Raw genomic sequence first — 14,835 nt, 5'->3', positions numbered from 1 at the left:
AGGAGGGTTTGATCCCTGGCCTTGCTCAGTGGGTTAAGGATCTGGCGTTGCTGTGAGCTGTGGTGTAGGTCGCAGACTCGGCTTGGATCTCCCATTGCTGTGGCTGTGGAGTAGGCTGGCAGCTACAGCTCTGATTCGACCCATAGCTTGGGAACCTCCATATGCCGCGGTTGCAGCCCTAAAAAGACAAAAGACCAAAAAAAAAAAAAAATTTAGGTGGTAAGGTTTTTTTAAATGAGAAGGTACCAGGCAGGATGCAGCAGGAGGTGGTTAAAACTTAAAGGGAAGCAGACTCCATAAACAAATATACAAACTCTTTTTACCTTCAGGTAAATTAAAATACTAATAAAATATTTTTACTTTTATTTAAAGGTAACAAAAGAATAACGAAGGTAGAATTTTAGAGCTTGAGGACAAAATATGTACACCTTAAACTTACACTTAATGTTCTTATATCTCAGTAAATTTCTTTGACCTGAAAATGGTAATAAATAATTTTTTTTTAAAAGGACAAAGTTCAACCAAAACAGAGTTAGAAATAGAAGAATGCACCAAGGTCCTGCACTATGAAGTACTTACTCTCAATTATTGCAGTTCATTCCACCTCCCACCCAGCTTCTCCTTGAACCACTGTGTGACCTGACCTAACAGGAAAATTGAGGTCTTAGTATGGAGCATTAGGGAGATTGCTAGTAAGTTTTATATGCTTTGGAGATGCTGAGTTCATCTTATCGGTAATGCTGTCACCAGCAAAGCCCATTAACACCTCCTGGGAAATAAAGTCTAACCCTTCTTTTTTTTTTTTCCTTTGTGCATCCTGTAGTTTCACTTGCTCATAGTCCTACAGAGGACTTGCACCTGGCACTTCAGATGAGGCTTCCTGGTGCAAAACAGCGGTGCCCCACATCTCCGCTCTGGGGCCACGGGCAGCAGCACCGCCCGCAGCGCCTCAATCCAAGATGGCGGCAGTGGGCTGAGCTCGGAGGCCCTGCGGGCGGGGGTGCAGGCCGCGCAGCTGAGCCCACTGAAGAGAGGGCCGCGCCCCCATCCTATCAAGCAGCCCCGCCAAGGGCCTGTCGGGAGAGGGTTTGCTCTAGAGTGGGAGTTTGTGCTTCGCCCTTCTTTGCTGGAAGGAAAAAGCTTTCCTTTGCTTCTGAACTGAACTCTTCTATTGGCACAAGGGACCCCGGACAGAAGGACCCTGGCTGGGGACCAACTCTGGAGCGTCCAGAACAATGTAAGTACAGATAATCTGCTTTTGGAAGGAGAAAGGCCTTGATTCTCACAAGAAAAAAAAAAAAAAAAAAAAAAGATTATCATTGGTCTATCCTTCTGGGAGGATAAAAAGCTAGCTTTTTACTTAAAATAGTTACTTGAAATTGGCCACAATGAGTTGGTTGCTTTGGTTTCGTGTTTCTCCTGTAAGAGCCGGCATGTTACCTTGCCAGCCGCCCTCCTACCCCCAGCCCCATAACTGTACCCGGAGGCCAGCATAGTGAAGGCGGAGGTGCCCAAGGCTCTATTTCTTACAAGAGGAACTGATGTTCGAAGGGAAATAAGTTTAGACCTATGAGGCTTTTATACTAAAATATTGTTGAGGGGCGGATTGGGGGGGGGGGTGAGGATGAACACTTAAGACACCAGGCAGGGAGTTCCTGCCCTGACTCAATGGGTTAAGAGTCTGTGCAGTGGCTTGTGTCACTTCGGAGGTGCGGGTTTGATACCAGGCATAGTGTGGTGGGTTGAAGCATCCAGCGCTGCGGCAGCTGCTAGTAGGCAGCTCAGATGCAGTCCCTGGCCCAGGAACGTCCATACGCTCCAGGTGTAGCCATTAAAAAAAAAAAGTCACCAGACAAAACATGATAACTTTGCAGAGGAAATGGCCCATTTCTTTCTTTCTTCCTTCTTTTTCTTTTCTTTCTTTCTTTCTTTCTTTTTTTTTTCAACGTTAGAGTTTTTAATCTTGGCGATCATGTGGGACACTGCACCCCAACTTATTTTATGATGAGGAAGGTATGGCCCACACAGGACTTGCAGTCCAACAGCAGTGAATAGAGGCCCTTGTGCTCATCTTCTGTGAAGCAGTAGAGAAAACAATGACTAGTAAAATTCTTGGATCTGCATCCAAGTTTAGGAAAGTTACTTAGCCTCTCCGTGCTTGTTTCCTAAGTTGTAAAAGTGGTTTAATAACAGTATCTACCTCATGCAGTTGTGAGATTAAACTAGGTAACTCTAAAGCTTCTGCTTGGCGCCATGTCTGGCATAGTTACGCTCAGTAAATGGTATTCCTCTTCCCATCCTCTGGACCTTATTCTTAGCTGAAAATAGTGGATCAATGATTTTTATTTATTTATTTATTTATTTGGCTTTTTAGGGCCACACCCATGGCATATGGAAATTCTCAGGCTAGGGGTTAAATCAGAGCTACAGCTGCCGGCCTACACCACAGCCACACGGCTGTGACCTCGTCTGCAACCTATACCACAGCTCACGGCAATGCCTGACCCACTGAAAGAGGTCAGGGGTTGAAACCTCATCCTCATGGATACTAGTTGGATTCATTTCCGCTGTGCCACAGTGGGAACTCCCAGACCAGTGTTTCTTAACTGGAGCACTTGTCCTCCCTCCCTAGAGGAGTGCATGAGAATCACACGAGTAGATGTTTGTTTGTTTTCAAGTAACATGTATTTAGTAGACTTACACTCTACTCTCTAATGCAGTGGTTTTTAAGTATTTCATTCCATGGGAATGACCAGAAATGGTTTGTCTAAATGCAGCTTCCTGGGTTCCAGTGAGTGACTCAGTAGGTCTGGATTAGCCCCAGGAGTCCAAGTTTTAACATGATCCTGATGCAAAAGGTCAATGGAATCTGTGGGTGGGAGGTAGGGGGATAACCCCCTAAGTGTTCCCATTATTCCTGGAGGGCTCTATGGGAGATAACCTATCTCACTTGCTGGGAACCACAGGACCACATGGTCTGTTTCCTTCTAGGTCAGACATTTGGTTCTCTGGGGAAGTCTCACCTCCTTACTCCAGCTCTACCAGATACTGCTCTGGTCTTCAACTTCACCCTTTGAACTTTAAACCCTGCCTTAAAATTCATCCCCCCAGTGTCTTTCCCTCCCCCCATTACTTTCTTCAGTAATCCCAAATAGCAGCAACTGTGGTAGGCAAGTCACCGTCATTTTCACTTCTTGGGGCCTTGCTCAAGGGGGAGGCCCATGATTCCCATGAGGGCATGTGAGCCCTTAGCTGCAAATCCGCTCAGTGCATTCTATTCTGAACTGCTTATTTCCAGAGAAGCCAGGAATCTGAATTTTTGTCTGAAATTCCTAAAATTTTAAATATGATAAACCCAATTTTTTGTAAAACTCTATGGACGAAATCCAACAGTCCAATTCAGTCCGTAGTCCATTTCAGAGTCTTCTCCTTTTGCCAAGGAAGAGATTCCTTTAAGACATTAAGACTAGGAGTTCCTGCCGTGGCTCAGCAGAAATGAATGTGACTAGGATCCATGAGGACGTGGGTTGGATCCCTGGCCTTGCTCAGTGGGTTAAGGATCTGGTGAGCTGTGAGTTGTGGTGTAGATTGCAGATGCGGTTCAGATCCCATGTTGCTGTGGCTGTGGTGGAGGCTGGTGGCCACAACTCTGATTCAACCCCTAACCTGGGAACTTCTATATGCCACAGGTACGGCCCTAAAAAGACAAAAAATAAAATAAACTAAAAAATAAAACGAAAATAAGGCAGAAGCAGACCATAGCAAGGGAGAACTTCCTCCCCACCCTCACTTTCTGCTGTAAAGATCTCAAACTCAGTAAACTGGGTCTGTCTGGGCAAGTAACTCTAGCTTTTTTTTCCCTTCTTGGACAGCAGACGTCCATAGGGAAGAATTCAGAATTTCAAGTGATTTAAGGCTACTAGTCTGGTTGTCCCAGGATGGGCTAGAGCATTTGTGCTATATCCCCTAATACAATTTCCTGCTCAATTACTAAATTCTTTGGGGGCAGCCATGCTTGAAGGCCAGATAGGGCCTGTTGCGATCTTCCAGAAAAGGAACAAGCTGGTGAGTCTGCAGAGGTAGTGTTGAAATCAGAGAAGAGGGCAGGCTGGGGATAGAGGCATTGGAAGTAGAGGACATGGCTAAAAAAATGAGCAAAATTCAGAGTGTCTAGGAACAACTAACAGCACATTCAGACCAGATGGGCTGCTCAGACCTTGGCTGCGATCACTACTGAGTAGCATCAATCTCAGAAACTCTGCAAATAGGTTCAAGTTTGGGGAAAAGGTCACTTCTCTGCTGCCTTTGGCTTCCATCCAGTGTCTAGCACCATCCTACCTTTCAAGCTCGTAGGTCAGCGGGGCTAAGACAGTAATGGAGGGGAAGCAGAGAACACACAAAGCCCGGGTTGGAGAGGCCAACATACACCGCTAAGGGATCAGGATGGAGGAAGCCTAAACTTTGGGCCCAGGCAGAGCCTTGGCAGGTGATCTCTTCCCCAAACTTCTAAGATGTAAATTCTTCCCGGCTTCAGCCACCAATGCCTCCTTTCCTCCATCTTGGGACTTAAGACTTCCACCCAAACCATCTAAGTGTCTGTGTGCACACATGCATGAGCTTGTCCTGGGGATTCATAACTGGAAACATCTTCCTGCTTGTTGCTGCCCTGGAGGCCGTGTGGATGGTTAGGAATCCAAACTAAATAAAATGGATTTTCCTATGTATCAGGAAAAAGATACTCAAAATCCAAACCATACTTTATTGTGTGGCAGTTACAGTGCTGCCACTCTTTGCTTTTCCTGTGTCACCCTCTACTCATCCAGGGCCGCACTGACATTTTTCATGTTTGAATATAAGATGCCAAGATCAAAGTCCATTAAAGCCTCTTGAGTACAGAGCTGGGCTTATATAATTTGATGTTTGTCTCTTAATTGGTGATGGTGAGGACCAGTAATAGCAGTGGAGGCCCCAGATAGGGGAAAGGAAGGGAGGGCAGGGATTATAGAGACTGAACCAAGGTCATGAGTCCCCACTAGGGGTTGGAGTAGAGGTGAAGAAGGGATGCAGAGGCAAAGGCATTTGTTGATTTTTCACCCTGCAAACTGGTCCAAGAGCTTGAGATAGGCCTAGCACTGGGGTGTGGTGGCTGGAAAGAAGTGGCCACCAGAGTTGTTAAGGGTGATTAGTGCCAGCAATTCAGCTACACTATTGTATACTCTCCTGAGAGGGGATGACACAGTCGGTGTCCCAAAAAACCTGTAGTGAGGTCAGTGACAAGGGGCCCTGCAGGAGTGCTTCCTGGAGACAAAGGCTTGGGGGACAGAATCCAGATACCAAGATGAAAGGGCAAAGGGAAGCAGGGACCACAGTCTTGGCCAAGGGCACACACAAGGGCTGCCAGCATGACCCCCTGGCTGAAATCAAAGATCCCATTCAAAAAGTCCCAGTGTGTTCAGTGCCTGTGCCACCGTTCCAAGGGCTTCCTTCAGACCTCTGCACACCCACACGGTGGGCTGTTTCAGTGCCAAGAAAACATCTGCCTCATGTTTGGAAAACCATCAGCCTTGAAGCTGCTCCTCCAGAGGGCAGGACTCTGGGACCCAGGAAAGTCTTGGCACGTGAGCAGTGCCACCTCCTCTGCAGCTGAAAGCATTGCAGGCTGCAGTTGGAGAGGGGCTTGGACCCCTCCTATACCTCTTCCAGAGCTGGCCTTGCCTGCAGCCTGGAGCAGCCGGTTCCACCTTTGTTTCACTGTCCATGGCCCCAAGGAGCTGCCAGCATAGAAGTTCATGGGGGCATGAAATGTCCCCCAGGGCCACCGCCACCTCATAGGAGGTGAGCAGCAGCTGTACTCTAATCAATGGAGAGGTGTAGACATGTCACTTGCATCCACACATCCCATCAGGAAGAAGGCTGAGGAAGGTCTCAGAGAGCAGCAGCCTCACAAAGGGAAATCCCAAGGCGTGGAGCTGAGATTCCAGGTGCTCCAGAATTTCGAGAATGTCCTGGCCTCCCAAAGTGCCTAGGATAAGGCCTAGGATTTAGCTGAGCAGGCAGAGGCTATGACTTCTTGGGGGTTGGTCTGTGTGCACTGGTGGTCATAGTGCTCTCTGGACAGAACTCCACTCTCCGGGTCACGTTGGTAAGCAGGGACATTGGGGTTGGCAATCATGACAGATTCCAGATGGAAACAGCCATTTCCAAGATTCGCAACAGCCTTCACCTGCTTAGTAGGTGAGGGGATGGGCAGCCCGGAATCTCCTCAGATATGGGGCTTGCACAGTGGGACACTCACAAATACTTAGCTTTCAGCTCTTGAGCAGCTGTCTGCAAAGTTGACACAAACTGAATAGTGCTGACCAGCACAAGGACACTCAGGGGAAATGGCTTTCCTTGGAAAACAGCTTTTCTCTCATGGCCAAATGCTGGAAAATTGGACTCAGTCTTTGTGATCCATCAGTGCTCAAAATTAGGCGGCTTGTAACTAAGCCATCATTGGCTATTTCACCAAATAAAAAAAAAAAAAACCCACGAAAACAAAAACAGAAGTAAAAACAACAACCAAAAACCCAATCTCCGGCACAACAGAGTTTGAAAGATGCAAACTGTGGGCAGCCCAAAGTTTGGGGTCAGTTCCTGCTTCTCCAGTGTTCTGGCATCAAGGAGGCCGTGACTATCAGGACATCTACCCCAGGATCCTCTCTGGCTTCCCTTGGAGGGGACCAACCTGGGCGCACACTTCCCATATCAACCTTCAAAGATATCTTTTATCCTCAGACCTTGGAAAATGTGAGCTTCTAGGCCTGGGAAGAATGCAGTGTCCAAAACAAAATGTAAAAACAAAAGCTCTTGCGCTTTCTCCAGAGTGTGTGATGAGATGGAACAGAGGAAGACTTCAGACCATTTACAACAGGGATAAGATCATCAAAGAATCCTGCACTGCTAGGATTCTAACCTATCTCTGCTGTGCTGGGGCTTCCTCAGCGGTATTGTGTGCCTCCCTGTGCTCTAGTCTGACAATCAGAGATACTTTAAGAATTTGGCAAACAAGCATCTCCAGGGTCTCATGTGGGACAAATTTCCTCAAGGGTCAGTCTCATGGACTCAGTCTACCAGTCAGTCCTCGCCCCCTTTCCAAAGTCTATTAAGTGAGCCTGTTTCCTGCCTAAAGAACTAGCAGCCAAGAAATTGGCATAGGTTTAAAACATTGGGAGGAGCCTCTCCTTGGGCTGGATTCTTCATACAGTCTTTTCTTTCAAGGTTTCCCCTTTGAAGGCACTGGCCAAATTACTTCCTTTTTTTTTTTGTTTTGTGTAAATACCAATTTTCAGTTATTTGATTAGTTTTTTTTTTTTTTTTGGTACTTAGCATGTAACAGTGCATTTTGGGGGATGGTAGTGGTAAATTATGGTCTTTTTTTAACTGAGGTATAATTGACATTCAACATATTAGCATCAGGTATATAACATAATTCATTATTTGTATATATTGCAAAACTATATTCTACTTATCATCCATCACCATGCATGCAGAATTTTTTTTCATGTGATGAGAACTTTTCAGATTTACACCATTAACAACTGTCAAATATGCCATACGGTATTACTGCCTACAGTTGCCGTGAGGTTACATTACATCCCCATGACTTATTTATCTTATAAATGGAAGTTTGCAGCTTTTGACACCATTCCCCTCTGGCAACCACCAATCTGTTCTCTGTATCTATAAGCTCATTTTGTGATTTTTTTTAAATGCCACATACAAGTGAGATTGTATGTATATATATATATATATATATATATATATATATATATATATACATACACACATATACACACACACACACACACACATACATATATACACACACATAAATACATATATATGTATTCTTTTTTTACATTCCCTTCCATGGTAGGTTATTACAGGATATTGAGTATAGTTCCCTGTGTTATACAGTAGGGCCTTTTTGGTTATCTATTTTATATAATAGTGTGTATATTTTAATCTCAAACTCCCAGTGTATCCCTCTTCCACCTCTTCTTTGGTAACCTAAGTTCGTTTTTTATGTCTGTAAGTCTATTTCTGTTTTTTAAATAAGTTCATTTGTATCTTTTTTTAGATTCCACATATAAATGATATCATGATATTTGTCTTTGGCTAACTTCATTTAGTATGATAATCTCTAGGTCCATCCATATTGCTGCAAATGGCATTATTTCACTCTTTTTATGGCTGAGTAATATTCCATTGTATGTATGTACTACATCTTCCTTATCCATTCATCTGTCAATGGACACTTAGGTTGCTTTCATGTTTTGCCTATCATAAACAGTGCTGCTATGAACCTTGGGTGCATATCTTTTTAAATTATGGTTTTCTCTGCCTATATGCTCAAGAGTGGGATTGCAGGATCATTTGGTAGCTCTATTTTCAGTTTTTTAAGGAGCCTCCATACTGTTTTCCATAGCGGTTGTACCAATTTACATTCCTAGCAACAGTGTAAGAGGATTCCCTTTTTTCCTGCAGTCTCTCCGGTATTCATTGTGTGTAGACTTTTTGATGATAGCCATTCTGGATGGTGGGAAGTGGTAACTTATAGTAGTTGTTATTTGCATTTCTTCAATAACTAGTGATGTTGAGCATCTTTTCATGTGTTTTTTGGCCATGTGTATGTCTTCTTTGGAGAAATATCTGTGTAGATCTTCTGCCCATTTTTTGATGGGATAATTTTTTTTGGTATTGAGCTGCAGGAGATGTTTATATATTTTGGAGATTAATACCTTGTCAGTCATTTCATTTGCAAATGTTTTCTCCCATTCTGTGGGTTGTCTTTTCATTTTTTTTACGATTTCCTTTGCTGTGCGATAACATTTAAATATAATGAGGCCCCATTTACTTATTTTGGTTTTTATTGTCATTACTCTAGGAGGGGGATCTGAGAAGATATTGCTGTGGTTTATGTCACAGAGGGTTTGGCCTAAGTTTTCCTCTAAGAGTTTTATAGCATTTGGTCTTATATTTAGGTCTTAATCTATTTTGAGTTTATTTTTGTGTATGGTGTTTGGGAGTGTTCTGATTTCATTCTTTTACATGTAGCTGTCTAGTTTTCCCAGCACCACTTATTGAAGGGACTGTCTTTATCTCCATTGTATTTTCTAGACTTGTTTGTCATAGATTAGTGCATGGGTTTAATTCTGGGTATTCTGTCCTGTTCTACTGATTTATATTTCTGTTTTTGTGTCAGTACCATACTGGTTTTTTTTTTTTTTTTGGTTTGTTTTCGGGGTTTTTTGGGGTTTTTTGTTTTGCTTTTTAGGGCCACACCCATGGCACATGCAAGTTCCCAGGCTAGGGGTCAAATCGGAGCTACAGCTGTCAGCCCACACTGCAGTGAGGCAGAATCCAAGCCTCATCTGCCACCTACACCACAGCTCATGGCAATGCTGAAACCTTAACCCACTGAGCGAGGCCAGGGATTGAACCAGCATCCTCATGGGTACTAGTTAGATTCGTTTCCACTGCATCAAACAGGAACCCCCCATACTGTTTTGATGACTGTAGCTTTGTAGTATAGTCTGAAGTCAGGAGCCTGATTCCTCCAGCTCCATTTTTCTTTCTTAGGATTTCTTTGGTTACTTGTGGTCTTCTCTGTTTCCATACAAATTTAAAATTTTTTTGTTCTAGGTCTGTGAAAAATGCTATTGGTTATTTGATAGGAATTGCATTAACTCTGTAGATGGCCTTGGGTAATATAGTCATTTTGGCAATATTGATTCTTCCAATTCAAGAGCATGATGCATCTTTCCATCTGTGTCATCTTTGATTTCTTTCATCAGCACCTTATAGTTTTTAGAGTACAGGTCTTTTGGCTCCTTCAATATGTTTATTTGCAGGTATTTAATTCCTTTTGATGCAGTGGTAAACGGGATTGTTTCCTTAATTTCTCTTTCTGATCTTTTGCTCTTATTGTATAGGAATGCAAGAGATTTCTCTGTATTATTTTATATCCTGCAACTTTACTGAATTCCTTGATGATCTCTGGTGGCTTTCTGGTAGCATCTTTAGGATATTCTATGTATATAATATGTCATCTGAGAACAGTGACAGTGATACTTCTTTTCCAATTTGGATTCTTTTTTATTTCTTTTTCTTCTCTGATTTCCATGGCTAGGACTTCCAAAACTATGTTAAATAAGATTGGTGAGAATGGACATCCTTATCTTGTTCCCGATCTTAAAGGAAATGCTTTCAGCTCTTCACCATTGAGTATGTTAGCTGTGGGTTTGTCATATATGGCTTTTATTATGTTGAAGTATGTTCCCTTCAATGCCAACTTTACGGAGAGTTTTTTTTTTTTAATCATAAGTGGATATTGAATTTTTGTTTTTGTCTTTTCTATGGCCACACCCAGGGCATATGGAGGTTCTCAGGCTAGGCGTCTACTTGGGGCTGTGGTCACCGGCCTATGCCAGAGCCATAGCAATACCAGATCCAAGCCATGTCTGTGATCTACACCACAGGTCATGGCAATGCTGGATCCTTAACCCACTGAGTGCAGCCAGAGATCCAACCCACAACCTCATGGTTCCTAGTCAGATTCGTTAACTACCGAGCCACGATGGGAACTCCAATATTGAATTTTATCAGATATTTTTTGGCATCTGTTGAGATGACCATATGGCTTTTATTCTTCAATTTGTTTCTGTGGTATATATATAAAACACTAGTTGATTTATGGATATTGAAAAATCCTTGCATCCTTGGGATAAATCCCACCTGATAATGGTGTATGATCCTTTTAATCTATTGTTGGGTTTGGTCTGCTAGTTGTTGAGGATTTTTGCATCTATGTTCATCAGTAATATTGGCCTGTAATGTTCTTTTGTGGTATCTTTGTCTAGTTATGGTATCAGAGTGATGCTGACCTCATAGAATCAGTTTGGAAATATTTCTTCCTCTGCAAATTTTTGAAATAATTTCAGAAGGATAGGTAAATATTTGATAGAATTTGCCTTTGAAGCCATCTGGTCTTGGACTTTTGTTTGTTGGGACATTTTTACATTTTAGGGCCAAATTTGCAGCATATGGAATTTCCCAGGCTAGGAAGTTGAATAGGAGCTACAGTTGCTGGCCTATGCCACGCAACAGCAATGAAGGATCCAAGCTATGTCTGTAGCCTACACCACAGCTCACAGCAATGCAGGATCCCCAACCCACTGAATGAGGCCAGGGATTGAACCCTCATCCTTATGGATACTAGTCAGATTCGTTTCTGCTGCACCACAATGGGAGCTACCTGTTGGGAGTTTTTAAATCACAGACTCAATTTCAGTACTTGTAATTGGTCTGTTTGTATTTTTTATTTCTTCCTTGTTCAGTCTTGGGAGATTGTACCTTTTTAAGAATTTGTCTGTTAAAAGATTGTCCATTTTATTGGCATATAGTTGTTTGTAGTAGTTTCTTATGGCCCTTTGTGTTTCTGCAGTGTTGGTTGTAATTTCTCATTTTTCATTTCTAATTATATTGATTTGGGCCCTCTCCCTTTTTTTCTTAGTGAGTCTGGCTAAAGGTTTACCCATTTTGTTTATCTTTTCACAGACTCAGCTTTTATTTTTTTGATTTTTTTCTATTTTTCTTTTTTCATCTCTGTTTCATTTATTTCTGCTCTGACCCTTATGATTTTTCCCCTTCTACTAACCTTGGGTTTTGTTTGGTCTTCCTTCTCTAGTTAGTTTAAGCGTAACATTAGGTTATTTAAGATTTTTCTTGTTTCCTAAGGTAAGCTTTTATTGCTCTAAACTTCCCTCTTAGATCTGCTTTTTCTTCATCCCATAGGTTTTGGAGTGTTGTGTTTTCATTTTCACTTCTCTCTAGGTATTTTTTTATTTCCTCTTTGATTTATTAAGTTATCCAGTGGTTGTTTAGCAGCATATTGTTTAGCATACATGTGTTTGGTTTTTTTGCAGTTTTTTCCTTGCAGTTGATTTCTAATCTCAGTGTTGTGGTCAGAAAAGATGCTTGATACATTTTCAGTTTTGTTAAACTTACTGAGGCTTTCTTTGTGGCTCAGCATGGGACCTTTCCTGGAGAATGTTCCATGTGCACTTGAAAATAAGTTCTGCTGCTTTCAGATGTGATGCTCTATAAATATCAATTAAGTCCATTGGTCTAAGGCATCTTTTAAGGCCTGTGTTTCCTTATTGATTTTCTGTCTGGATGGTCTGCCCCTTGATATAAGTGTATTAAAGTCCCCCCTATTATTGTGGTACTGTCAATTTCTCCTTTTTATTTCTGTTAACATTTGCCTTATATATTGAGGTGCTCCTATGTTGGGTGCATATATATTTTCAATTGTTATATTTTCTTCTTGGATTGATCCCTTGATCATTATGTAGTGTCCTTCTTTTTCTCTTGCAACATTATTTATTTTACAGTCTATTTTGTCTGATATAAGTATTGCTACTCCAGCTTTTTTTTTTTTTTTTGGCCATGCCCACAGCATTCAAAATTCCTAAGATTTAATCCAGAGATTAAACCATGCCACAGCAATGAGCATGCAAAATCCTTAACTACTAGCCCACCAGGGAACTCCTTCTCTAGCTTTCTTTTAAATTTTATTTGCATGGAATATCTTTTACCATTTCCTCACTTTCAGTCTCTATGTATGTCTGGACAGTATATATATGGGTCTTATTTTTGTATCTATTGATCCAGCCTATGTCTTTTGGTTGGAACATTTAATCCATTTACATTTAAGATAATTACCAATATTTATTTTCTTATTGCTATTTTGTTAGTTGTTTTGGATTTGTTTTTGTAGCTTTTTTTTTTTCCTTTCCTCTTTTGTTCCATTCTCTGTGATCTGATGATTTTCTTTAGTGTTGTGTTTGGATTCCTTTTTCTTACTTGTATGTATATCTATTATGGGTTTTTGATTTGAGGTTACCATGAGGTTTTGATATAGAAGTGTATGTGTATATATATATATATATATATGTATATATATATATATATATTATTTTAAATTATTGGTGTCTTGATTTCAAGTGCATTTCAAATATCCTGCATTTGTACTCTCCTCCTCTCATGTTTATTTTTTTAAATATCATATTTTTGTGTGAATGGTTTCCTATCTTTACTCTATGTATGCTTTTACCAGTGAGCTTCCCCACTTTGTAATTTTATTTTTGCTAGATGTAACTTTTTCTTTCTGCCTAGAGAGGTTACTTTAGCATTTTTTGTAAAACTGGTTTGGTGGTGCTGAATTATGTTTTGCTTGTATGTAAAGCTTTTAATTTCTCCTTCAAATCTGAATGAGAGCCTTACTGGGTATAATATTCTTAGTTGTAGGTTTTTCTCTTTTATCACTTTAAATTTAAAGTGCCACTCTCTTCTAGTTTGCAGAGTTTCTGCTGAAAAATCACCTGATAACCTATAGGGGATCCTTTTTATGTTATATGTTGCTTTTCCTTCATTGCTTTTAATATTTTCTCTTTAATTTTTGTGAATTTGATTACTATGTGTCTTGCTGTGTTCCTCCTCGAGTTGATCCTCTCTCTGCTTCCAGGACTTGGATGACTGCTACATTTTTCCATGTTAGGGAATTTTTTAGCTATTACATCTTCAATTGTTTTTTCAGGCCCTTTCTCTCTCTCTCCTTTGTCTGAGACCCCTAAATGTGAACATTAGTGCATTTGACATTGTCCCAGAAGTCTCTCAAATTGTCCTCATTTCTTTTCATTTTTTTTCTTCTGTTCTGTGGCAGTGATTTCCACCAATCTGTCTTCCAACTCACTTATCCATTCTTCTGTCTTAATTATTCTGCTATTACTTCTGCTGTATTTTTCATTTCAGTTTTTATACTCTTCAGCTGTTTGGTTATTCTTTATATTTTCTAACTCTTTGTTAAAAACTTCTTGTAACTTCTTGCTCTCTGCATCCATTCTTTCTCCAAGTTCATAGATCCTTTTTATGATCATTAGTCCGAATTCCTTCTCAGGTAGATTACCTGTCTTCATGTCACTTAGTTGTTCTCCTGGGGTTTTATCTTGCTCCTTCATCTGGATCATATTCCTCTGCCATCTCATTTTTTCTAAATTCTATTTTAATTTTATGTATGTGGGAGGTTAGTTATATTTCTTGACCTTGGAGAAGCAGCCTCTGTAGGGATGCCCTATATGTCCCAGCAGTACACTTCCCTCTCATCACCCAATGTCGAGGGACCAGCTGGTCCCAGGGTGGTTCCTGACCTGTGTTTGTGGACTCAGTTTTGCAGGCTGTGGGACTGTGTATTTCTTGCTTATGGTATCTTCTCCATGATGGGTGAGGCTGGTCTAAAGGCCTGTGCAGGTATCCTGGTGGGAGGGGGCAGTACCTACCAACTGGTGAGTGGAGTTAGGCCTTCCCTCTGGTGAGCAGGGCTGTGTCGATGGGCATGTCTAGAGATGTGTGTGGGCTCAGAAATTCTTTAGGTTTCCTTTCTGTTGATGGGTGGGACCGTGTTCCCACTCTGTTGGTTGTTTAGCCTGAGGCATACCAGCACTGGAGCCTAGAGGCTGTTGGTTGGGGCCAGGTCTTGGTGCCAGTGTCCCAAGTGAGTACTCTATCATATGTTCACCACCAGATTTTATGTCCCAGAGTTACAGCTGCCTCTCATCTCCCTGGGTGACCCTCCAAGGCCAGCAGGTAAGTCTGGACTAGGCTCCTATGAAGTCATTGGTTTTGCCCTGGGTCCCAGTACGCAGTGACCTTGTGTGCATCCTCCAAGAGCGGAGTGTCTGTTTTCCCTAATCCTGTGGAGGGGAGCTCCTGCAATCAAGCATTTGATCGAAA

The 14,835-nt window shown here is 41.7% G+C and overlaps 1 long non-coding RNA gene and 1 pseudogene across 1 annotated transcript in view; one reads left to right on the top strand and one right to left on the bottom strand.

Moving 5' to 3' along the window:
• Positions 1-1,078: 1,078 nt before the first annotated feature.
• Positions 1,079-14,835, top strand: part of LOC102165354 (uncharacterized) — a 142,269-nt gene continuing 128,512 nt past the window's right edge. Inside the window, exon 1 of the long non-coding RNA XR_014808120.1 lies at positions 1,079-1,237. This is a non-coding gene — a long non-coding RNA (uncharacterized LOC102165354). The remainder of the gene's footprint in view (positions 1,238-14,835) is intronic.
• On the bottom strand, positions 5,206-14,072 carry LOC146402915 (2-(3-amino-3-carboxypropyl)histidine synthase subunit 1 pseudogene; annotated as a pseudogene).

The sequence above is a fragment of the Sus scrofa genome, chromosome 6 (assembly GCF_054392235.1).
Source record: "Sus scrofa isolate SSC_HxYL_T2T_F1_AM1 chromosome 6, Sscrofa_HxYL_maternal_Yorkshire_Landrace_v2.0, whole genome shotgun sequence".
Classification (NCBI taxonomy): Eukaryota; Metazoa; Chordata; class Mammalia; order Artiodactyla; family Suidae; genus Sus; species Sus scrofa.
Note: the sequence above shows the minus strand (reverse complement) of the source record. Positions and strands in the feature narration are given on the sequence as shown.